This window comes from Dasypus novemcinctus, chromosome 5 (assembly GCF_030445035.2).
Source record: "Dasypus novemcinctus isolate mDasNov1 chromosome 5, mDasNov1.1.hap2, whole genome shotgun sequence".
In the NCBI taxonomy this organism is placed as follows: domain Eukaryota; kingdom Metazoa; phylum Chordata; class Mammalia; order Cingulata; family Dasypodidae; genus Dasypus; species Dasypus novemcinctus.
The window spans coordinates 144,982,625-145,003,497 of NC_080677.1; the positions used below are offsets into that span (position 1 = coordinate 144,982,625).

A 20,873-nucleotide genomic window follows, 5' to 3' on the forward strand; every position below is an offset into this window, starting at 1 on the left:
CTGATGATTAATTATATAGAATATTTAATAAGGTAGATTATAAAGGTGTGGAAATGGATAGAGTATATGGCAAAACATTATAGTAAGTATAGCCAACATCGATTTATACATGCGATTATGGCTGAAAAGGGTAGCTAGGCACACACGTTTCAATTGAAAGAAAGCTAGAGGATAAACTAGGGACTGTAAAACAGTGAACTTGGTGGTGGATAAGGATTGTGGTTAAAAGTACAAATACAAGAATGTTCTATGAACTAGAACAAATGTACACCACTATTACAGTCTTAAGAATATGTTGATAGATGGGAAAATACAACTAATACAACTAATGGACTATAGTTAATGGAATATTGTAGTATTCTTACAGCAATGGTAAAGAAGGTACTATATCAAGCTAAGGGTCAACAATAGTGGGTTATGTGAGTATGGGATTTTTCCTTTTGGAGTGATGAAAGCGTTCTAAATATGACAGCACAACTTTGTGCTGAAACTGAGTACCACTAAAGTATATACTTTGGATGGATTGTACAAGGCATGGGCTATGTGTATAATACAAAGAACCCTGTGGTGGATGATGGACTGTGGCTAATAGTACAAATATGAGAATGTTCTCTCATGGATTATAACAAATGTACTATACTAATACATGGTGTTTCCTTTATCTTGATCTTATTGGTAACTATTTCAATATTTCACTAATAAAGGCAATGTTAGCCTTAGCTTTTAGAAGAAATTTCTATTTCTAATTTGCTGGGAGTTTTCTGGAGAAGTCAATGGTTGAATTTTGTAAAAATGCTTTTTCTGCAATGATAGAAATGATCACACATTTTCCCCCTTAAATCTTTATTTATGGTTAATTGCGTGTATCCAAATGTGTGTGTGTGTTAAGATCCAAATGAATAATTTTCCTCTTTCTGCATTGCTGGAAGTGAATTACTAATTTTCATTTAAAGAATTTGCACCTCAGATCATAAGTCATATTTGTCTGTAAATTTTCTCGTAATGCATTTGCCTGGCTATGGTTTGATTTAACTGCTAACCTCAGAGGATAATTTGGGACTTGTTTCTATATTCTCTGAACAAGTGTGTGCAACACTAGTGTTGTTTTTGTCTGTATATATTTGTTGGACTTCACCAGTGAAGCTATCTGGTGACAAATATTTGAGTATGTCTGCGTGTGTGAAGGTTTTTATCTACAAATTTCATAGTTTTTTATTTATTTATATCCATCTAAAATGGATACAAAGTTATTATATTATTTATATTTGTTGAGTTGTTTGGGACAAATTTTAGTATTCAAGAGGTTTGTGCACTTCATCTAAGTTGTAAAAATTATTGACAGTATGCTTTTTATTGTGTTCTGTTAAAATCATTTTAATGTCTTTATTATCGGTAGCAATGACTACTGTTTAATTCTTAGCTCTGTTGAAAGAGAATTAGAAAATTTTGTAAAGTTTTCCATAAATCAGTTTTTAACCTCATTAGGGTTTTTTTTGTACCTTATGTTTGTTTTCTGTTTTTTAAAATTTCTGGTCTTATTTTTATGGTTTCCTTTCGTTTAATTGTGTTACATTTTTTCTTCCCTATTACCAGGTTCTTAAGATGAAAGAATAGATAATTGATTTTACATAAATCTTATTTTTCTAATTCAGGCATTTAAACCTGTAAACTGCCCTCCAATTAATGCTTTTTGTGTAATCCTACAAATTTTCATACGAAATATTTTATTATCATTTATTTTTGATATTTTCCAGTTTTTCTTGTCATTTTTTTTACTTTGACTCATAGGTTATTTAGCAGTGTGTTGTAAAATTTTAAATTTTTAGGGATTTTCTTGATATCTTTTTGTTTGTTTATATTTTGAATAACTTGGGCTAGAGAAGATATTTCTAACTTGGAGTCTTTGAAACTCACTGAGTGATTTTTTTTCACCCAGAATGTGGTGCGTATTTGTGAAAGGGTCATGTGCATTTTAAGGGTGTGTATTCTACTGCTGTTGGATGCACTGTTTTATAAATATCAATTGTATTAATATGGTGACAGTGTTCTTTTAATCTTTTATATCTTTACTGATTTTTGGTACTCATTCTATCAATTAATAAGAAAAGATGGTAAAATCTTCAAATATTTTTAGATTTGTCTTTTATTTCGGTCAAATTTCGCTCTGTGCTTTTGGGAACCGTGTCGTGTGGTACAACTATCTAAAAATATTATGCCATGTAATGAGTTGATGATTTTAAAATTATGACGTGACCCTCTTTATCCCTGGCATTGGTCATATGTCTGGTATTAATAAAGGCACACCTGCTTAGTGTTTTTGCGTGCTCTTTTAAACATTGTTTTACTTTCAATCTCCATCTTTACGTTTAAAGTGCATTTTTTCTAAATCACATATAATTGGGATTGCTTTTATTCCAGTATGAAATCATTGTTTTTTATTTGTTGTGTTTAATCTATTTACATCCACTGTAACTTTGGTAAGTTTGTGTTTAAGCCTACCCTTTTGATGTTTGTTTTCTTTTTGTCATATCTATTCTGTTTCTTTGCATCTTTTATTTTGTTTGGTTTTGCACTCTAGAACTCTTAATTTATTCTATTAGTTTTTTAGTCATGCCTCTCGGTGTATATATATATATGTGAGTTTCCATGTGTTTGTGCTTTTGTGTGTATTAGAGATTGTCACAGAAACAACCTCTCCACCTGGGAAGCAAGAGGCGAAGGTTTTGGCTCATATTCATCTGATTTGCTCCACCTCTGCCAAAGTTAAGGTAACACCACTGCTGTACGCAGTAATCCAAATATTGTTAGTTTGCTGTAAGAAATTAATATCCACTTATGTCTCTATAACTTTGTTTTAAAACTTGCTAAAGCTTTGTCTAATATCTCCTTACAGAAGTCAAACCAGCCTGTACTCACCTTCACGTGAAAAAGCCAGTGGTGGATTTTGCTGTGCTTCCCAAAGCTGTGTGCATAACCCAGTCATCTCTCCTGGCCTAGTGACAAAAAAAGCTGGCTGCGTGGGAAAAAACCTGTAGCTATAACCCTATTTCATTATATTAATAGTACTATGGTAACCAGTAATTCTTTTTACAGAATTAGAAGAAACACCAGAAACAACAGTGTTTCATCTTCAGAGCTTGGAGTAGGCAAACAACTGAAACAAGCTGCAAAGTTTTTGCTGCTCTGTCAAACTCTTAAGTGTTGTTAAAGTATAATGTTTTTCCACACCACAGACTCTAAAACAATTAATCACCTTTCTGGGGTTGTTAGGGTACTGAAAACCCTTCCACCCTCACTTAACTCAGATGTTAAAACCATTTTATGTGGTAATCAAGAAAAACTGCATGGAAATAGGAGCTCTCTCTCCCCCAACAGGGGGCTTTTAAAACAATAACACAGGCTCAAACAGTACGGGGGTAAACCTTGACCTACCCTGTAAATTGGATGTGGCCTATACCAATATTGCCTTAGGGTGGGGTTTGCGGCAAAGGCAACATTCTAAACGAGTACCCCGTTAGGTTGTTTGTTTTTTTTTTCAAGATTTATTTTTTATTTATTTTTCTCCCCTCAGCCTCCCCACTCCCGAGTTGTCTGCTCTCTGTGTCCATTCACTGTGTGTTCTTCTGTGACCGCTTCTATCCTTATCAGCTGCACCAGAAATCTGTGTTTCCTTTTGTTGTGTCATCTTGCTGTGTTAGCTCTCCGTGTGTGTGGCACCACTCCTGGGCAGGTTGCACTTTTTTTCGCACAGTTGTAGAAAGGGCCAAATTGCAATATAGTCAGTTAAGATAAAATCTCCAAAAGCCTTATACAAGCACAAGATCAGTAGACTCTTTGGCAGCAGTCATCTTAAAAAATCGACGAGGCCTAGACTTCGTAAAGAAAAAAAAAAAAGGAGGACTTTGCTTATTCTTAGAAAAAGAATGCTGTTTTTATGTCAAACAATCTGGAATATTTAGAGATGCAGCAAAAAACTAGCCGACTGAGCCTCCAAAATCTGCCAATGTTCCTCAAACTCTGGGGGACAATGGACTCATAATCCACTATGGCTCTCATGGTTAATTCCCATCCTTACCTCATTCATAGCTCTCGTTCTCCTCACATCAGCAGGCCCATACATCTTCCGTGTGATAACTCAGTTTATCCAAACAACAGTACGGAATGTCACATAGAATCATGTAGACAAACTTCTCCTGATGCAAGAAATACAGTACCAGCCACTGAACCTGAGGTCACAGTCACAATATCTCGATGCCAAAAGGGGAACAACAGAATCCAGCACTGACCCATATCAGCAGGAAGTAGCCAGAAGAAAATTGATGCCCCCACTCCCTCACCTTCCCCCTTGAAGCTTTTTAAAATTTTCTCTAACCGAAGTTGGCAATGTTAGAATGCTACTGTTGTGGCAGCAGAGAGAAGTCGGTGGTTGCGGTATTGAAGGCCAGGACATGAGAAATCTCCAAGAAGGGAGATTTATTTTGACTGGCCAGGCCTGGCAGACTTCTGTCCAAAAAACCGAGCCCTGAGTAAGATTTCCAGGTCCTTTTAATGCAGAGGATTTAGGACTGGGGGTCAAGCAGTGCTTGTGGCATGAAAAGAACTGTCTTTGTTCTTATAGTGCAACCCTCCACTGTTTCCCTGGGATTTTACATTTTATTTAATCCCCATACTTGAATGCTTGGCAAGAATTTTCCTTTGTCAATATCTTATTCACTATTTTCAGCAATTGTTGGCAGAAAGGTGTAATCCATACCAATTTCTCACTGCAATTTATAGTGTCTAATGCCCTCCAAATAAAGTTGCAAGAGAGAAGTCTTGCCCAGCTTAGATTTATGTTCCGTCTTCTGCAAGAGATTTCATGGGAACTCTCGTGCCCACGTACCCTTAGACTAATTGTACAATTAGCACTTAATATAAACCCTCTAAGCTAACACGAGTTCCCTCCTGACATGATTAACTCCAGGCACTCTAGGCAATAGGAACCAGTCACAAAGTGCAAACTAATTACTGCTGAAGGACAAGAATAAGGACAAAGGAGGTCACACAACTGGCATGCTCGTGAAAGTGCCACTTGCAGTGGAAATAAAAGTTCAGCTAAAGCAGCAGAAATGGGAAAATTTTCAAACTGAATTTTAAGATTCCCTGTCCATTCCCTTTTTAACTTTTTTTTGACTTTACATATACGGATTGAGTGGTATAGCAAATAAAGAGATTGCCATTCCTATTCAACACAAAGAGTAAAACTAAGAATACTACTACTCTGAAACTTAGAACAGATAAAAGCTGTTCAAGGGACAGCTGCTTGAACACTCGAAGGGATCATGTGAATCAGGGAAAGAGTCTATGTTCTCATCTCACTGAATCTTTGTTTTGTAGTCTTAGGAAGCACAGATGATGTGGGTCCAAGTGTAAAGAGACTGTTTTTTTTGCAATGTTGCCATCAGCTCCCTAATATATGACACATTGGGAGATTAAAAAAGCAACACAAACAGCAAAAGAGCAATAAAAACAGCAGATAAAAAACAACGATGCTATTCATATAGTTTATGGAACTGAGTGAAGAAAAAGATCTTTCTCAAATAAAAACAATGATACCCAAAATTCTCCTATTTATCCCTAACATAGGTACATCTGAAAAGAAATTGCTCCTAGATTCTTTGTGACTTTTTTTTTTGAACATGGATTGTTGTTAAATGGCAAACAACACAATCAAGTACAAGCCTTAGCTGAAGATTGTATAGAAATCTAAAGCTATATATGAACATTTTGATAGACATCAGCAAAATATTTCACATTAGAGGGAAATGTTAATGAGTTTGACAGGCTGTCTAGAAAAGCCCAGAGGGCACATGGCATATAAGCTTTCATCTAGCTTTGAGTAAAACTAAGAAAAAAAAGACAAAGAAATTAGTCTCCCTCAACACACACAATGTAATTTAGGACATGTTAACCCCCCAAACTGATAAAAGAAGTATGTATGGAAGGCTTACAAATAATCCAATGCTTTTGAACCATGTTGTAAAATACCCTATGATCAAATAAAATATTAAAAGCTCCATTGGATAATTGATATTGGAAACAAATCCCCTGGAGGACATAATAATCTTGTGAAATAGTTTAAGGCAGTAATTACAAAGTTTATAGTAAGAAACACTAATCCCATGTTATGGATTCTAAAGTAAATGGTTCCACTGTCAAATATATTATATAATTGTATATTTGTTTTGCATGTGTGTGTGCATGCACAAGGATGTGTAATGTAATTCATTCTAGAAATTTGCATTAAACATTAGCATATTATAAGGATCTGGGAACTTCTGGAGTAAAGATATCTCTCATATGTTTCCTGCTTTTTCTTTTTAAATCCATAGAATCCCACTTTGAATAGCATTTTATAATGGAAAACATTTTAGGATATTCTAGTTTATGGCGAGCACATTTATAGAATCTCTTCAAATGGTGGCAAGGATTACTGGCAACTAGTTATTTTCTTCTTAAAATATTTCAAGTTTGAGTTTAACAACACTAAGTTAATTGGAAGTCTGTAAAAATAACCAGTACATTCAGGAAGCACAGTTTTGGGGGATTATTCTTTTGAGCCCTCCTTCATTGTAATGTAATTGTTTCTGAACAGCTTCCTTCAGCTGTCCCAAACTGCTTTTGCCTGGAGGGCAAATTCGGGGAGGGGGAAAGCCCAAGAAGAGGTTTCCAGATTCATCTTTCCCAGTGGGAACAAAGTTAGAGACCCACAAAGGGAGCACAGGTGGACTTCACACTGTGATGGGGAGGGCCCGGGGGAGGGGCCAGCAAGGGCAGAGCTGCTTGTGTTATGGCTCTTGAAGATGCATTTTCCTGATTTGGTACTGGTCTAGTTAATGTAGCCCTTCAATTGTTTTCAGCAATTTTAAGGAAAGACATTGTCCTTAAGGTGTGTCCTTAAGGTGAGGGGTGGGGAGGGTTGGAACAATGGTCTCACTCAACACTGGGCCCTCACAGATCTGAAGGAACTGATCACAAGCAGTGCTCAGTGTTTGGGCCGCGCATCCCTGAATCTTGGGGAATTAAGTCTCTATGTTCCACCCTGACACCAGCAAGCTCCCCAAGGCCCAGGGCTGAGGACACCAGAACTGCCTACCATGAGGCTCTGGGATGGGAGATGGTAGCTCAGAGAGTGCAATTCAAGATATTTACTACAATTTACCAGGCTCTTGCTTGAATGTGGCACAGTGTTGTCCAAGACTATGGGTTTTCAAAAGACTTGACTCAGACAGTTCCTGCCAGTTCAGTAGTTGTTTTGGTGAAGGGAATGTTTCCTGGATTTCCTACTCCACCATCTGACCATGATCATCTTCCCAGCAATTCATTTTTAATCTTCAGAACATTGTCAGTGCATTTGAAAGCAATGATGTCAGCTTCAGATGCAGACAATAGTCTTTACTAACCTTGGCCTGGAAATAAAAACAGAGCTGTGCTGGATTAACTTGTTAATGATTCACCAATCCAAAGAGATTGTTCTGACAGACCAAATTTTCCGTTTGTGGGAAAACTGACATTGAATAACTTTTTAAAAATCCTGTTACCACAAGCCCTAAAAAGATCAGTTGGAAAGGGTTTTTCATATTTCAATGTTATTACTTTATTGTAACTATAACTTGATTTCTCTTTTCTTTGGCTTTCTCTATGCTTAAAAGTTCCTTTTATGTAGCTTATCATGCCCTCAGAGCACTTAAAAACACTATATATTTTATGTCTAATTTCAGTTGATGCATTTTATATTTCCTAATATATTAAGCATGTCATTATTTTATATTTATATCAATTTATTGACGCAAAGCCTGATTTTATCATTGCCTCCATTTTTGACTGATTGGTTGATTGATTGCCTGATTTTTCATTTCAGATACAGAGTGTCATTATGAGAAACCTAAGCCTGGCTTCATCAATGCAGCCTCTACTCCTGGGGTCACATCATTACAGGAGCTTTAATCCTTTAGAACAATTTTTTATACTGTTTACACAAGGGGCTTTTTTGTACAAATCCTTTTTACACAAGACAAGACTAATACAGAAAGGAACTATTTGTCTCTGATCTCTGCAAAGAAGGAGAGCAAACGGGAATCCTCCCGGGGTTTTCCATCTTTTAAGCCTAACAGGAGGAGATTAATCACAGATACCTATGCTGTCTGATGTACAATCAGTTACCTAGCTGCAGTCCCATTGATCAAGTTATGGCGGAATAACAGAGTCGTAGCAATCACAGCAGTTGTATTGCTGGAACAGAAACAAAGCTCTAGGACAGGTATGCTATTCACAGAGCAACACCTGTGACTAAGTGGTAGGTTCACTAGTTCTCCAAAATAGTAGCAAAGCATTGACTATCTGATTTTTGTCTTCATACAAGTTTCACTTTAGTATTGTGAAAATCCATATGGTGCCCAATCCTTAGCTGGGCCTATTATCTGTGAAGTTTCTTAATCTTATCAATACTGATTTGCTTATGATTGAACCAATGTTTCTATTGCAAAATTTCCATACACAAAGTGCTTTCGTAGGTGCCATCTCATTTAACACTTATAATGATTAAGTGACAAAGACAGGAAAGTAGAGGAAATTCAAATACTCATCCTGTCCAATGTCCTTGTAATAGATGTGTGAGAATATCAAATCCGATATTATAAAGCCTTCATTCAAACCTACAATACATTTCCAAAGAAGCCCATCTATATAAATACATAAGAAACATTTGGATGGATTGAGAACTTAGAAAATGATGGGAACTAATGGCCAGGATCCACAACTAACTTGTCTGCAGTTGTTCTTTCAATTTTCTGATCTGAAACTGTGGTTCTCTTTAGGATTGTTCCTTTCAGTTTCTCTGGTTCTACTGTTTTCATTTAAAGATACAGCTACATACATTTTTGAAATAAATGTGAAACATGAAAAATCTATTTTTTATGAAAAGTAGTATCTACTATTTGAAAATTTTTAAAGATTAAATTTGGAGAAATGCATCTCTTTTAGTTAAATATCTGGGGCTAGCTTACTAGGGAATGTTATAAAGCTTAGCAGAAGTCTTTACAATGAAGAGAGAGTAGTTGAGAAAGAATACAAAGCCTACAGACTTTCTGAGAAAAGAAGTATACATGAAAAATTAAATTAAAAATAACTGAAGAATGATTAAGTGTTGCATCAAAAGAATCTGAACAAGAAGTAAAATTTGATTTCAATAAGGCAGAAAAATAAAATAAGAAAAGATTTTATAAAAATTAAGTATTAGAGATTGAGATGATTAATGAGATAAAGGACTGGAGCTCAAAATCAGCAAGGGCAGAGTCCACAGGATGAAAAACAGGATAAAAAGAATTGTATTTCAGTTAAAAATTGGAAGTCACCCAAAAGCCTTCCAGAATATTTTATGTATTTCCTGGCTCTATTACAGCATACACCTCAAAAAGTATACAAAGAAACATTTCTAGAGAGGGAGGCTGAAATACACAACTATTTTGGCAAAACATAGTAAGGATTGTGAAATTCTACCAAAAAAGAAATAAGAGAAACAAAGCCAAGGAAAATATGTATGGTCTGTCGAGTATTGGTTAATTGAAATGGTGTTGAAAGCTCTCCTGACTTTATACAAAGGGGAAAGAGAAGAATTCGTACTCTGGATACACGTGCAACTGAGGAAAGGGCCAGAATTAGCCATGTAATCTTAGATTGAATGAGGCCAAAGTCAAAAAGAAAGGCCAGAAACTATAGTAGATGAATCAAAGGTCCCAAGAAAAAAGTTAGACAATGCAGATTAATAACATCAATAACCACTTTTAATGATTATATACTAAAGTTTAAAATCAATCAATTCTATACTTATATTATGCTATTAAAATATTTTAAATCACATGAAATATATGTGAGTATAAATACAGTCTATATTATACACAATGTTTTATAGCATTTCCCCATTCATACTATTTTGTAAACAGCATCTTATGTTGGACTTATTTCTAAATTGTGTTTTCTTACAGCTATATAATATTCGAGTATTGGGAATATAAAAATTAATTAAATTAATTAAAATATTAAATAATGAATTTTTCTTTAAAAAATGTATTTTTCTAATTTTAAAAATGATGCTATACATGATTATTTCCTTTGGAGAACTTTCTTGAAAGGAAATTATAAGTTTGAAAGACATTAACATTTTTGATTCATATTCTAAATGCCCATACAGAAAAGTTTTGCCAATTTATAATTATATTGATAAGTTTTTCCAAAATTGTCACTTTTGTCATACGAAAACTCATTGCCAATATAAAATATTAAAAACTATAATTCTTTGTAAATATGTAATATAATAACCTATACTTCATTTCCTTCATTATGAGAGAGGTTAAACTTTTATATGCTTATTTCTTCTTTAATTTACCATTTATATACATTAACAATTTTTGATAGTGACATGATCTTCCTTTTTGCAACAACAAATTATGAATCAAGGATACAAAGCTTTTATCTCAAGTATACTCATAAAATATGTTTGCAGTTTATTTCTGCTTAATTGAACTTACAGACCTTCTCCATCATACAGCTCTAATTTGTTTTAAATTTAGTCAAATGTATTGACATTTCTATTGAGCAGACAGCTAATTGTATAGCATGCAGCAAATTACTGACATATTCTAGACCATTCTCATTTCTTAATCTGTTAAATAAAGCAATTAAAATAGATAATCTCTGAAATTTCTTTTAGATCTAGAATACTAGAATTCTCCACTTGACTCCTGTTTTTACTGAAATTCAGGTATAACCGGAGTTCTTGATTTTTCACAAGATCCTGGGATGGGAGAGGAAGACAGTAGTTCTACATCATTCTCCACCAGCTGTGCACCAATGCAACCGTGCTTACTTTATTCGAAAGATCTGAAGATGGCAGTATTGCATGTCATCAGAGTTTTCCTTAGAAAATTATCTTTTCCTCAGCAATTGAGGATGACTTGACTCTTATGTAACCTTTTTGAATGTTTTTCATTCATTACCTTTTGATTCTTAATGTTATCGCTCAATTTAAAACTTAATAGGAAATTTGAGGTCACCATTACATGTGTGGTTTTCCTTGAGCTTGACCACATGAAATTCTGAATTTGATGACAGTTTGATGGATCATGACTGACAACTCCTTCTAATATTGGCATCTTTAGTGTATGACTGATAGGGTGGAAAATCCCATGCCCCTATTTCTATTATGAATATCAACATTTGGAGATGATTCAATCATTTGAGACAACTCAGCATCTCTTGAATATCAGAAAATAACTTTATGGGACAGAGGAAGTATTTTCTGTCCTAGAGATAAATATAAATATATTTAAATATAAATAATAAATATATATATATATATATATAAGGTGACTTCAGAGTCCCCCTTTCTTCAAGTCCCACCAGGTTCTAGTGATGAATATCAAGCAAGCCATCAGTGTCTCCTCTTCCACTTGACTTTCAGGGCTTATCAAGTTTCATTCAGAACTTATTTTTCATATACCTTAGAAGGCAAGTTAAGGCTGTTCACACTCAGATCTCTTCCTTAACAATTTATGATTTAAGTATAATACCCAAAAAATGGTCTGTCTTCAATAGGAGGTTTCACAGATTCTCACCCACAATCATAATACCTCATAGAAACACCTCAACAGCTACTGTGAATTGGAGAAAAAATTTACAATTAATGGTTGTATTGGATGCAAACAAAAAGAGAAGAGAGAAAGTGAAAGAATCAAAGAACACACATGCACACACTCAGACAAGAACTAATTGGAAAATGAAGAGCAGCAGTTCACTCAAATCTGTGGATCTGCAATTTCCTCTAAAAGGTTTCTTTCCCTAGGCAACAATTTGTGGATAATGAATTCATTTTTAAAATCACAGAACTTTATTTTGGGGGTGCACACACTTAAAGAAGCTACTAAAGGCAGAGAAATGATGAATAAAAAAGAAAGTGTTTATTCTGAAGGTGTCAATTTGAATGCAATTACAGCATATATGCATGAAGCAGCAAACAAATCAAGCAAGAACTAAAAACCCTCCCAGCCTTTTGATAGACAAATGACATAATGATGATGACTACTCTGATTGGGCTATTGTTTTTCTTTTAGAAGACTGAAAAAAACTGAAGACAGTATCCCTATGACATCTAATTTATATTGTGAATAAAATAAAGGGGTCTTTTATGAAAAGCATTTATTTCATGTGTCAGACTTCACAGTGAGCAAGCTGACCATTGAGGGTGGTGCCCCATTATAAAAAGCTGGCCCTTCATGATGTGATGGCTCATAGATGACAGCTTCTCTGCACAGTGTTTTATTGTCATTTGGGTGTTTGTGCTCTACTTAATTGTATATTATTATTATTACCACAACAATATGTGCAAAGATACAAAGAAGAAAAAAGTGAAAAGCTAGTAGTCCGTATCTATTGAATGCTCCTCTTTAGAAGTTATACATTTTACTAGTTTCACATTTATTTTCATTTACAAGCACAAATACACACATATATACACATCCATTTATTTCTGCTTAATACATCCTGTTTGTCATTCTATTTAAGTTCATGTACAGCTGCTGCTTTCTCTTAAATGCCCCTCTCTTTCCCAGATACTCTATATTCTATTTATGTACCATGATTTATTTACTCAGTCTTCTATCAATGAGTATGTATTTGTTTCAAATTTTTGTTAGGACAGAAAACCTTGTTGCAATACATTTATACATGCTTCATCTCCCATTGGTGGGTGATTACTTATAGAATAAATACTAAGAAGAAAAACTGCTGGATTAGAATTATTTGCATATGTGTGAATTTTTGGTCTTTGTTTTAGGTATTGCCAAATATGTGTGGTTTCTGTTGAGTTCTACTGATTCATCCTTAATGAAAAATAAATGTCTGTTTACTATGCTTTGATCAAATATCTACCTATCATCTCTCAATCTATCTCATTTTTCTATTACCACTCAAATAAGTGAAAAATTGTTTCTCAATTGACTTCTTTATTTTTAATTCTATTATTAAAAGAGACTTTGAGCATCTTTTCATAAGTTTGAGAAGCAATGAATTTCTTTTTCTGTTATACATGTTTAACACCCATATATGATAGGCAATTTGGGTATATTATCTAATTTGTATGACTAATACATACTAAGGAAATTATTACTGTGATGTAATAAATTTATATAGTTTTCTAATTTGAAATTGACCTTGGATTTGTACAGTTTGGTTTTCCAATTACGAGGATTTTTATGCGTGTGGCTTTGAGTTATCTAGCTTTACTGTTATGCCTAATTACAAAGCATGCTTGGAAGCCATTCCCTACTTTAGGATTGCATCACATCTTCTGTTATTTCTTTTATGATGCTGTTTAACTACATTAAAATATATTATTTAACTCAAAATTATTTTGATTCAAGATATAAAGTAGTTATTCAAATGTATTACTTTTCCAGTTGGATACCCAACAACATTGAATGAATTACTGATCACTTCACAATGTTTTAAAATACTTGTAATCATATATTATATATTAATATTTGTGAATCTACCATTGGACTTTGTATTGTGTCCCCCTGGTGATCCTGCCTATTAATAAAGTAATAGCACCAAATATTAGTTAGGGCAACATTATTGCTTTGGACTTAATTTGTATATCTCCCCAGATTGATTTCTTCCCACCTGGCTCTTGATTTCTTTCTAAATGGACAGCTCCAGCTGCCACAGTAGTTTCCAAAGTTCTTGAAACTTCTGACTGCCTCACCATTCCACAAGGTGCAGACTGGCCCCTGCCACACCCATCCAAATCACTTTACCATTAAGTGCCTTAAGCATTTCCAGGGCCCTCTTCCTACCTGACAGGGCCTGATGACTCTTCATATCACTTCTAAAGCTATATTATGAACCAATGGAAATGGATGTTAGTTGAGTCCGGAGATCACAAAACAGCTTTAACCCAGAGGCCCAGGTTTTTATTTATTTTATTTTTTATTTATTTATTTTCCTTTATTTTTTTTGTCTTTATTTTTTAATGTTACATTTAAAAAAATGAGGTCCCCTCCACCCCCCTCACCCCACCCTCCCACAACAACAACTTCCTCCAACCTCATGGGACACTCACTGCACTTGGTGAACACATCTCTGAGCACTGCTGCACCACATGGTCAATGGTCCACATTTAAGTTTACACTCTCCCCCAGTCCACCCAGTGGGCCATGGGAGGATACACAATGTCCAGTAACTGTCCCTGCAGCACCACCCAGGACAACTTAAAGTCCTCACATCACATCTCTTCTTCCCATTCCCCACCCCCAGCAGTCATCATGGTCACTTTCTCCACCTCAACACCACCTTTACTTCCATCACTATTACAACAATTCCAGAACAGAGCATCAGCAAGTCCATTCCAATCCATACTCCACTCCTCCATTCTGTGGACCCTGGGATGGCTATGTCCACTCCACCTCTGTATCAAGAGGGTGCTTAGATTCCACTTGGATGATGGATGCAGTTTTCCTGTTTGTAGTTGTAGGCACTCTTGGCTCCCTGTTGTGGTGGTTGACCTTCTTCACCTCCCTGTTAGCTGGCTGGGGTAAGTCGAATAAACCAGAGGATAGGAGTTGCAAGTCTGTTGAGGCTCAGGGCCTGGCTATCACATGGACAGTCCAGAGATTCAGGTCCCCTGAGTATACACTAAACCCCAGCGCCAACCACAGGTCTGGTAAAAGTGACAGGAGAGGCTTGTGAACAAAGATCACATCTGAGTCCAACTCCATCACACACATAGGAACACAAACTCCAAAGTAGAGGCCCAGGTTTTTTGCCTGTAAGTGACCCAGCGTCATCAGCGACTAGCCTGCCATTACCTCCCTTTAGTCACTGCTAATGTAGAACCACCTTCCTGCTGTGGTCCACTCAGATTTTCACTTCTACCACTGCACTTTTGCTGCCACCAAATTCAGCTCTACCAAAGTAATGAAGAGTGGCCATAGCAATAAGGAAGCATGCATTTCTATCAGCCTCAGCCTGAATGTGAATGGCATCTGGAAGAAGAAAGCCATTTCTTCCTCAATGCATTCTCTGCACGGACTGGGCCTGGTGGCCATCTGGGACCATGGCTTAGCAGCAGCTATCCCAGCTACCACGACCACTGTCACTACCATCACCGCAGCAGCAGCAACAGCAGAAAACCTTTGCTCTGTCTCCTAAAGCCAAGGAATTTATTTTTCTTAGTGTGCAGCATCAAGGCAGTAGCACCAGTGGAATGCTCTCAGGTGACAGCTCCTTAACGTCAGCCACAGTACTCTCCAGGAGAGCAATGCCTTGGATGCGTTTGCAGCCTGTGGAGGTCTCTACGAGATGTCTAATATAGATGGCTTGAATTTTAGTTTAATTAACATGCAGTCTTCTAACCAGCAATTCCAGCTTGTGACAGCTAACTAAGAAAAGAATCATACAAGTTAAAATGCGTAAGTCCACCGGGGATTTTTTTCACCTGCTTGAGATTTCTTTTTTTTAGGACACAGTAAGGATACATTCAAACTTGGCTACAAAAATAAAACATACATCGCTTTCATTTGCCAACAAAGCACAAAGTTATTTTACACTGACTATATATTTTAGAGTATACTTTCAGATATGTTATCTCACAGTATTTAGGCTGATCTTTGAAAAAAAAATGGCACAAATAAATGAGTTTATTGGTCTTTTCTAATTATATAAATTAATTTAGTACAAAGTTTGTAAAATATCAAAGGGTATATGTTTGTTATTTCTATGACATGGTACTGCATTTATATCCTTTTACTACAGAGATCTGTGACAGCAGCAGCTTCATTTTTTTTTTTTACTATATCTATCTTAAAAATATTAGCTAATTTAAAATTATGTACAAGATATTCCCTTAGTGGTGGAATTAAAAAGTATGAATATTTCCTTTTTTAAAAATATGTGTATTTTCTGTTAATGGTTTAAAGATTTTTGCTATATCTCATGGAAGAATAATGTAATTATAAAAATTAATTCTATATCTATATTGTACAATAATTTAAAAAGATATACAAGAATTTTGAGTCAGTTTCTCACATTTTAAGAGGGATTGAAATAATTTATATTAAATTTGTATTAAAACTACTTAAAAATGTTTAAAAGACCAATGACAAGCAGTTTATAGGTGGTCTCCTGGGAGTGGTTTTCCTCTCTATTAAAAAGGAGACTTGGGGACACTTCTGGGTCAATCAATATGGAGCGGTCTCAATCCTCCCAGCTTCTCCCTTTATAACTACATAGCCTTGGACATAACATAACCACCACCAGCAAAAAGCAAGGAATACCCAGAAAAATGGAAAGAAGAAGGTGACACTCTAGAGACCTCAGGACTTGCTGAACTCATTGCTCTAAGTTCCCTGGGTTTCCTTATTGCTTATAGTTTACCTTCAGCAAAGTGTTGCAGAAGCTGGAAACCCCAATAGACACAAAATAGAAAAGCACCAACAGAAGACCAGAAAAAGAGTGGCCTCACAACTGAAAACCTTTTTTGGCAATACTCACTGTACTTTATGCAAACACGGACAGAAAAGAAATGTATATCCCCCATGCCCATCAGTTTCAGTGGGATGAAATGGGGAGTTGTTCTTTCATCCCCTCTCCCCCCACCTAATGGAAGTCTTGGTAGTGCTGAGGAGGAAGTGGGTTTTCCACCCCCTACCTGGCCAAAGCAGAACGAACTCAAATAACCCCACTGGGCTGTATCTGTGGGATAAGCAAGAGAGTGATATTCTATACCTGGCCCAGTGACTCCAGTCAGTGCTCTGATTTTCATCCTGGGGTACTGCTGGTGAGGCTGAGTAAGAAGCTGATCTTCTATCCCCCAAATGACAAAAGCAAGTGGTGATCTGATCCCCCGTGTAGAGTAGTGTTAGTAGGGTCTATTAGCAAGCTGAGCCTCCACATGCAACCAGGCAAAAATGGGACTGAGACAGGTGATAGGACTAGTCAACCCTGAGCGCCACCCCCCAATAACCCTACCTTATCAATGGGCCCATTGAGAGCTAAGTCTCCATCTCCGCTTGGCAACAACAAGACTGTAAATGGGCTAGTTGTCACTCAGGTTCTATAGTCCTACCCCTATGTATATCAGCTAGACTCACTGTAGAACTGAATCTCTACAAAATCAGGCATAAATGAGACAGAAGTAGAGCTAGTGGGAAGTCCCCACCCCGACTCCTCCCCACCCCTTCATATCTGCAGACTCACTAAAGCATCAGCAAGGCAGAAAGAACGAAGGAGTGTAAAGTAGGCTAAAGGACACTTTACTCTCCCCTCCTCTAGCGTCAGCAGGACTCAGGGCAGACTTGAGCCTTCACACTTTCCAGCATCACCAAGTTGGAAAAATTTGGTGGGAGGTTTGGCTAAGGGCATTCACTACTCCCCACTCCTCCTCTGGTGTCAGTAGAGTCCATAGAATAACTGAGCTTCCCCATACTCCTGGCAACAACAAAGCAATGTAAATCAGCCCTTTGCTGCTCCCCTCTTTGATGGCAGCAGAGAACAGGAGGGAATTGATTTTGCATTTTTAGGTAACGGGGTGTGAATGGGTGCCCCACTTTAACAGGAAATGTGTCAGCAGGACCAAGAATGGAGCTGAATTTTCCCACAGCCACTGGCTTACAGCAACCAAGCAAACACTGAATCAAGAGAAAGGCAATTTCAATGACAGCAAAACTTCATGGCAGTTTTATTTGCCTTTGTCCCACAGCCCTTGCCAGCATGGCAGCATTCTTGAAATGGCAAGACATATTCCCAGTGTGGAATCTTGGTTCCTGGTTCTAGAGGGAAGAAAGCAGACCTTATTGCCAAAAAATTGTATTTGTTTGTTTTGACCTGTCTGTGAGTTACCAGAAGGTCTGACACAAGACATTTGCTTTTATTTTAACTAACTTAGAACTTTCTTAGAGTGAAAAAGAAGTTTAAAAAAGGATAGTCATCAAAAACTTAGGAAAGCAAATGAACAACCCACTGCCACTCGGTGCAAAAGATTTGGGTTGAGGCCAGGAAAATGCAGACTGAAAGTCTGGGGCAAAAGTTGGAGAGAGGAGTTTCTTTGGGGAATTAGGGCATTGGTAAACACATGTGCATCTCCATAAATTTAGGAAGCCACACATATGCCCAAGACAGAACGCAGAATTAGAAAAGATCAGAGAACACCATAAACTTTAACCTCTGGCTTCTCTGTAGGCTCAGTGCAAGCAGGAAGTAAAGGCTAAGACAGAATCGTAAATGACCTGGCTAAGTGTTGAAGCAGGGGCCAATGAAAAGTCAATCGGCAAAGACTGGGAAAGATTTGTTTTGATTATTTGACCCAGGCATTGAAGAAAATCTCTATCAAAACACTTTTCTGACAACATAGTAAAGGATCAAAGTCTTCAAAGATCACACATGATGAATACAGGCTAAACTAACAGTTTAGGAAAGTCACTAAAACTGTTAAAACACACAGAAAGCAACGAAAACAAACTTTATAGGAGGGTGTATTAGTCAGGGTTCTTTAGGGAAACAGAACCAACAAGGGATATCTATTAACAGTATGCGATTATATAAGAGTCTCTCACACAGCCGTGGGAAGGCACAAGTCCAGGTTCCACAGGTAGGCAATGAAAGTCCAATGAATGTTCTTGACGAGTTCTGGGAGATGCTGGCTGTCCAAAGAGGAGCTGAGAAATTCTCTCTCGTCTAGCATTTTGCTATAAGCTGCAAGCAGAAACCAAGCTGCATTCTCCAGATTTACTTTGGAAATTTCTTCTGCTAAATGCTCAGGCTCACCATTTTCAAATTCTACCTCCCATAAAATACCAGGATTTAATCTTGGTAAGTTCTCTGTAACTTTAAAACATGGATCGCCTTTCTTCCAGTTTCCAATAATAGTTTCATCATTTACTTTTAAGGCATCATACAAAGTCTCTTTAGCATCCATATTGTTATCAATAGTCTCTTCAAAGTGATCTAGGCCTTTTCCATCAAGTATCTCACAATTCCTCCAAAAAAATACCTCTTACCCATTTATAGAACCATTCTAGCATTTCAGTAATTGCAAAAGCATTTCCCCACTCCTCAGTACCAAATGCTATATTAGTCAGCCAAAGGGGTGCTGATGCAAAATACCAGAAACTGAATGATTTTTATAAAGGGCATTTATTTGGGTAGGAGCCTACAGATACCAGGCCATAAAGCATAAGTTGGTTCCCTGAGCAAAGTCTATTTTCATTTGTTGGAGCAAAATGGCTGCTGATGGCTGTGAGGGTTCAGGCCTCTGGATTCCTCCTTTCCAGGGTTTTTGATGCTGGAGTTTTGATGTTGCAGTTTGATGCTGAAGACTTAAGTTGGAGCCCCAGGAAGTAAGCTCACAGAGGAAAGAGAAGCCATCCCCAGGAATAAAGGAAACTTGAACCCAGAGAAAAGCAAGACCTTGGAATTACTTGCTTAATTACTAAACACCAACTGATTACTAGTTGGTGCTTTGAGATTACTACCAAGCACCAACTAACAATGCAACTGGAAAGAGACCTTGACCAAATGAGGGAAAAATAAAGCAAATGAGTTTATATGGCTAAGAGTCTTCAAAGTGAGTTGACAGGTCATTCCAGAGGTTATGCTTATGCATTTCTCAGCAGGATCTCATTGATTGCCAAAGTAGACAGTACCCCCAAAGAGCAGGGCTCCTGAGGGTTCTGGAGACATCCAGACAATATATTCAGGTCAGATAGCTCAGGAGTTTGGTGCCTTGCCAAGGTTTCAGGATTCAATGAACTCTTGGAAAGCATTTTTTGCATCCTGCTGGTTGTGGAGCCGCTTTCCCTGCAAAAAGTTGTGGAGATGCTTGAAGAAGGTAGTTGGTTGGCGAGAGGTCTAGTGAATATGGCAGATGAGGCAAAGCGTCATAACCCAATTAATTCAACTTTTGAAACATTGGTTATGTGACGTGTAGTTGGGCTTGCAGTGGAGAAGAACTGGGCCCTTTCTATTGACCAATGCCGGCTGCAGGCATTGCAGTTTTTGGTGCATCTCATTGATCTGCTGAGCATACTTCTTGGATGTAATAGTTTTGCCATTATTCAGAAAGCTGTAGTGGATCAGACCAGCAGCAAGCCACCAAACAGTGACCATGACCTTTTTTTGGTGCAAATTCAGCTTTGGGAAGTGCTTTGGAGCTTCTTCTCAGTTCAACCACTGAACTAGTCACCATTGGTTGCCGTATAAAATCCACTTTTTATTGCACATCACAATCCAATTGAGAAATGATTCACTATTGTTGCACAGAAAAGAGAGGACAATACTTCAAAATGATGATTTTTTTTGATTTTCAGTCAGCTCATGAGGCACCACTTACTGAGCTTTTACACCTTTCCAGTTTGCTTCGAATGTCAAATGACCGAAGAATGGTTGACGTTGAGTTATTTGGCAATTTCTCATGTAGTTGTAAGAGTTGATGAGTGCTCTCAATTGGTCGTTGTCAACTTCTGAATGCTGGCCACTATGTTCCTCATCTTCAAGGCTCTTGCCTCCTTTGCAAAACTTCTTGAACCCCCACTGCACTGTACATACCTTGCCAAGTGTGTTGTTGATGTTGCAAGTTGTCTTTGCTGCTTTAAGACCTACTTTGTACTCAAATAAGAAAATTATTCAAATTTGCTTTTTTCTAACATCATTTCTACAGTCTAAAATAAATACAAAATAAACTGCAAGTAGTAAGTCATTAGCAAAAATAAATAAATGCACATTAATGATGTGTAACATAGTGATGTGTAACAGCAAATTTCAACAGTGCAAAGCTGCAATTACAT

At 36.9% G+C, this 20,873-nt stretch overlaps 1 pseudogene; it reads left to right on the forward strand.

Moving 5' to 3' along the window:
* Nucleotides 1-15,477, forward strand: part of LOC111763111 (protein Tob1-like) — a 99,598-nt pseudogene extending 84,121 nt beyond the window's left edge.
* Nucleotides 15,478-20,873: the final 5,396 nt, after the last annotated feature.